The sequence below is a fragment of the Belonocnema kinseyi genome, chromosome 1 (genome assembly GCF_010883055.1).
Source record: "Belonocnema kinseyi isolate 2016_QV_RU_SX_M_011 chromosome 1, B_treatae_v1, whole genome shotgun sequence".
Taxonomy (NCBI): Eukaryota; Metazoa; Arthropoda; class Insecta; order Hymenoptera; family Cynipidae; genus Belonocnema; species Belonocnema kinseyi.
Genome location: NC_046657.1, coordinates 177,254,298 through 177,260,297, shown reverse-complemented (window position 1 = coordinate 177,260,297; position 6,000 = coordinate 177,254,298). Strand labels below are relative to the sequence as shown.

Here is a 6,000-nt window from a genome sequence, read left to right as displayed (position 1 = left end):
GTAAATTAATTAAATACATCGTGCGTTGTTCAGTTGTCATTTGTGTGCCATAACGACTTTTCGTGCGTCTGACGTAAACACGAATATATAGTATCAGTTAATAAGTGCTTCAAAAGAAATCGGCAAAATAAAGGATGATCGTAGAGATATGTGCAAGATTTGATCATGCTTGAAAACAACTTTTTGTAACACTTTTTGTTAACAGAACCTAACGAAATTTTGCTTAACGCAACGCAACTTAACTTAAGTGTTCCCGTTGTAACACAATAAAATTCATTTCATTGTAATACAGGTGGTTACAAATTTAGACGCACATTACTCATTTGCAGAAACTTAGAACTACAAGTAGAATTGACCCCATTTCAATTAACCTGACAATGTTTGTCTCAATTAAAATGTAGAACTGTAACTTAAACATGCAAATGAATAAGAGTTTTATTCAAAATTTTTTCTCTCTGCTTTTCTTAAACTTAAGGGATATATTTATACTATATTTCGTGTTTACATTTCATCTTGCTTTTTATCGTTATTAAATTGATTTATAGACCTACTTCATCCTATTTTCTGCCTGCTATAACGTGTCCTTTTTTCTTCGAAGGAACGATGCAAAGGGTTAAGCTTACGTTTAAGACATACATTCGTTTCCCTTTTCAACATCCAGAAAAAATCAGCCATCATGACCTCGTCCCATCTACCCTTATATCGTTGTTCCATCACTTTTATGTCTTGATGAAAACGTTCCCCTTGTTCTTCGCTGAAATCACCAACATTTTCTGGAAAATTATCCAGATGGGAATCTAGAAAGTGAAGTTTTAAATTCATCAAGCAGCGTAACTTTTTGTAGTTTCTTATCATTTTCGCAACAATATTCTCGTAGGCTGAACTTTTTTTGTTCCCGAGGAAATTTGCGTTTACTGCTTAAAAACTTTCCCAAGCGTTCATTTCAATTTTCTTCATGTGGCTCACGAAATTAGTATCTCTTGTCAATATTCGAATCTGTGGTCCATCAAAGACTCCTTCTTTCAATTTAGCGTCTGAAACATTAGGGAATTTAAGGAATATATACTTATAGCATTGTCCATCTTTGTCTAACGTCTTGACAAATTGCTTCATGAGCCCAAGCTTTATGTGGAGGGGTGGTAGTAAAATTTTTTCTGGATCAACGAGGCTTTGGTTGATATTATGAGAACCAGGTTTGAATGAATCTCTTAAAGGCCAATGTTTGTTGCTGTAATGATTGGCTCGATCTCTGCTATTCCATAGGCATATAAAGCATGGCTCTCGTGAAACCCGATTGTTGGCCTAACATCATTGTGATGATTTTGAGATCACCACATATTTGCCATTTGTGATTCGTGTAATTAACTTTTTCAAGAAGCATTTTAACATTGTTATATTCTTCTTTGATGAGAGTTGAGTGAGCTATAGGGATAGGAGCGTAAGTATTCGTGTTATGCAGTAAAACAGCCTTAATACACATTTTTCTTCAAGTGGTTCATTAGTCCGTTAACGCTAGTGCAGTACACTAAAGATGTCTCGTCATCTTTAACGAAAAACATTCTGAATTCTTTGTCAGTGTTGCGATAGAATGAAACTTTTGTCTTGGGCTCTAGAAGATTTCTTCTTTTTAGAAATGAAGCGGCAAATTCAGCGCTCTCTTTCGGTAATCCAAGATCTCTAATAAAATCATTCAGTTCTAGTTGCGACACTAATATTGGAACCTTCAATTTCATTTTATGCACACCATATTCGTCATTTTTTTCGTCATTTTCATCGGAATCATCAGAACTATTTTCTGTTCGATCACTGGTTTCACTACCGTCTCCATGACGCTGACTTTCAACTTCCATTCTATCATCTTCTAAAGCGCTTAAATCAGTCTGGCGTGCATTTTTATTGATTTCAATTGCTTTTGTGACTGTGCACACATTAATGTACGAAATGTTATTTTTATTGTTGGCGTTGAACCCTTTGACAGAATTCATGCAAAAATAGCAGTCCTTCGCAATAACGGGTTTTTCCATGTGGTTGGTGTAAAGTACTTGCGGTACTTTTCGTTGTTTGAATTTTTTAGACGATACAACATAAGTCTGCAGGAATTGCAAATGACGTGAGGAACCCATTTTGTTTCTTGGTAACAGAATGAATCAAAGCTATTCTTGCAGGCATGCGATTGAGAAATGCTCGCGGTTTTTTTCCTTGCAGCATGAGACTCTACACCAACCAAGTGATCCATTGATGAAGTGCTACGGTTGCATGATGACGACGTCGGAGAGCTCGCTTTCCCACCCTGACCAGACACCGATACTGGTGTTTTTCCCTGCATCGTAATACACTTTTTACCTGTGTCTGCCATGACGGCATGAACACCGTTTACCCAGGGACTCAGCCAATGTGTGTCCGTTGCCCGCCGTCACCACGTGGAGGTGCCCTGGTTACAGACACAGTTGAATAATGCTAGCAACAAGCGGTTACGAAACTTCAGACATTTACTGCTATTAATGTCAAAATATGAAAATACGCAAGAATAAGGGTTGCCAGCGTAATCGGTTAGGTTAGATCAGGTTTTGCAAGGTAAGGATAGGTTAAACCTCTATGTAGGTTAAGCCGAAGCTGAATGACACGGTACCGCAAACATAACAGGACAACACAATCAGTTTAATTGTGTTTCGTGAGGTTAGGTTAGGTTAGGCTAGGTTAGATTTATTTCTAGGTGAGGCTCGAGTTGACCCATTCGATGTAGCACACATTTACTACTGGGAAAATATGCTTCCAGAGCTTTACGCGTAGTTCAATAAATTTCTGTTAATTCAGGTTAGGTGAGGTCAGGTTCTGTTGGGCAAAGTTATGTTAAATAAGTTGATATCAGGCAAGGGTTGATCCTTCACAGTTGTCGACATGTTTTTGAAGTGAAAATTTGCATCACTGGCATTATTTTGTAATTTATTTTCCTCAGTGCATGATGTTTCGTCATTTTTTGAGGTTATGGCTCAACCATGACGTGGTGGTTGATTTTTGATACCGAATTTGAATTCAGCGCCTCAAAATCCAGAGGAATAGGTGTGTCTTGTTACCAGATCCGCACACTTTTTTGTGTGGCTGTGTAATCTTTAATTTAAAATATCGTTTTCAAGTCTGAATTTTTAATTATTCCAATCTAATAAGAACAAGGTTAAAAATTTACATTTTTCATGATTAAATTTTACATTACAAAAAGTGTCCAGAAGATTTGTCATTTGTGTATACATTATTAAACGTTTGAATTTAAAATTGTTGTGTTTTAAATATTTTAATTTTATATTTAAGATGATTATTATTCAGAAAATTTGCACTTTGAATGCTTTAATCTGCAACTTGGTTTAAATATTTCGAATAAAAAAATGTAAGCTTTAAATGCGTAAACTTACGATTTTACTGACTGGTGTCGTTCTTTTTAAACCTTGAAATTATTTCAAAATTTGTCTTCGAGTTTAGTGGCTACATTGCGAATAATAAAAAGTGGGTTTTACGTCAATCATTAGTGACAGAAGTGAAGTGATATTTCTAATGATTACCGAATATAGCATTTCCGACATAGGTGTGAATTTACCGTTCAATTTAGAAACAATGTTTGCCGTCATTTTGAGTACCCGAGAACACAAGTATTACAAGGGTACCCGGGTAATTACCTACAAGCAGGTACCCGGCTATCCGAATAAGTTTCGGTTATCAGGAATATAGCAGAACAAAAGGCAACATGATCAAAAATGTCAGATAAACCTTTATTAAATTTATTAGCATGTCGCCTAGAAGACCAAGTTGCATATAGTATTAAGCGCCCAAAGCGAGAATTCAAATTCAAAGTATCTTACTGCTTTTTACCTTCTGGGAAATTTTACAAAAGGAAAGCTACCGCATTTTACATTTATAACATTAAAATAATTCTTATTATTGTTGTGACAATGTATCGAAGTTTAGTTGATACGGATCCTTATAGCCGGTTTTTAATTTTTCTACGTTTTGAAATTTTTTGCAATGTTTTCTGTTTTTATATCTTAAAATAGTAAATGGTTTTATTTTCCTCTTAAATGTCATATAATATTGTAGCTTCGCTATTGATTTCTTTTGATATTTAAGTAAGGGTTGTGAAAATAAAGCGTGTATTTTTTGTTTTCTTTTCATTTGAAACTTGATGTCGTAGAGAAATCCAAGTTTACGGTCATCACCCGGGCAATCGGGTACCCCAGTGTTGGCAGATGGTACAGAGGGAGTATCGTGTTCAGGACCGCCAAATTATGTGCTTTTTGGTGAAATTATCGGGTTTACAGTTAAATTAAAAAAAAATAGTTTTCAAGTAACTATTGGAGGGGAAACCCTTGAGCAGCTGGCACCACCTCACCACTTGCTGTTATAGGATATATGACAAATAAAAAGAACCGAGAATGAGCTACATTTTCATTCCCCAAAACAAGAGCGCGGAAATTTATGAATTAATTTGAATTTAAATGAAGCAAACGGTTCTCACAAAATTATCGTGTTTTCAGTATTATCGTCAATGTTCTATGTCACATAGTAAAATAGAAAAAATGAAAAAAAAATCAGACCCAGGATCCTAAAATAAACCTAGAACCTTCAGCTGATCATCCTTCGCTAACGGAAATCCGATAGCACGTTCGTGTTCTCCCGAGGGACAATCTTCCAATAGTTCGGGTTCATTTTTGGTCCATTTTCACAAATGGAAACCTCCAGCTTCTAATAACAGTGTTATTTGAGCTCGCGCCTGTTTAGCCTCAATCTGACTATCTGCACCAAAAAAAACATCATCGACATAAATATAATCTTGCGACCGATGTGAAGATGAGAATTCAAGAAAGAATTATTAGCAGTTAAACTGGAAGCGTTGAAAACAACTCTCAACATAGTAGTGGAACTACTTTTTGTTATGATAGGGTGATGAGGCAAATACACAGTTTGTGGAAAACTATCCAATTCCTTTTCTTGAAGAAGTTCCATCTGTTCAAGGCTTTCATATTCTGATAAGAAACTGGAGTATTGTAATAATAATTTCGATTTCTCCGATAAACGACAAAGTACTTTATTCAAAACGATTTTATCCCACCCCAGGGATCCACCTATTTTTATGGGAGGACCGTTTTTGAAAGGTAAGCGTATCATGTAACGTCCGTCTTTTGTTCTTTGGTAATTCGTGGCGAAATACTGATCACAAAACATTTGGTCGTCTGTCAAAGTATTTTTAAAGGGAACTTCTTCCAACTACCAGAACCTGGTTACGTCTTCATGCAAGACTTCTGCTGAAATAGCCTGATGTGTTGTAACTGGAATGTTAATTTCCATTTGATTTGTGACTGAAACCGGCCTAGATAATATCCAACCAAAAATGGTACTTTGCCAAGTAAGAGAACCCAATATACCCTGTTGGAGACCAGGAAGTAAACATGAGCCGTATTTATCGGCCCCTAAAATCAAATCAACTTGATGGGGGCTAAAGTGATTTGGATCTGCTAACCCTAACACTTTTAATTGATCTTCGTTCACCACGTTAGATCTAACAGGAGGAGCATATGATGTAAGGTGTAATAATACTAAAGCTTGGATGCGGACTTAAGAACAGTTCTTTTTTGTAGGAATTAAATTAAATTCTGCTAACTTTTTTGAAGAACCAATATTAACTCCTCCAACCTCACGTACTACTGCTTTAACCTTTTTGTTGCGTGGGCTTAATATTTTCATTGCTCTCTCGGTAATAAAACAACATTCAGATCCTTGGTCCAGCAAAACTCTAAATCTGTGAATTCTTCCATTTTCAGCTTGGAAGGAAATAACAGCCATAGCGAGTAAGGTTGAGCGCGACAAATTTGGATGATTATTCAGAGAATGAAACGAAACTTTATCGTCTGCTTCTTTAAGCGAAACATGATTCACCCCCACCTCCAGGGTGGAATTGCCGGGATCATTTGATTGTGACGCGAGAGAACCTGAAACTGCCAATTAAGAAGTAAC

At 36.2% G+C, this 6,000-nt stretch overlaps 1 protein-coding gene across 6 annotated transcripts in view; it reads right to left on the bottom strand.

The window, feature by feature from the left end:
* The window catches only part of LOC117182808 (GPI mannosyltransferase 2), an 88,547-nt gene that overhangs the window by 65,504 nt on the left and 17,043 nt on the right, over positions 1–6,000 (bottom strand). The window lies entirely within an intron of this gene.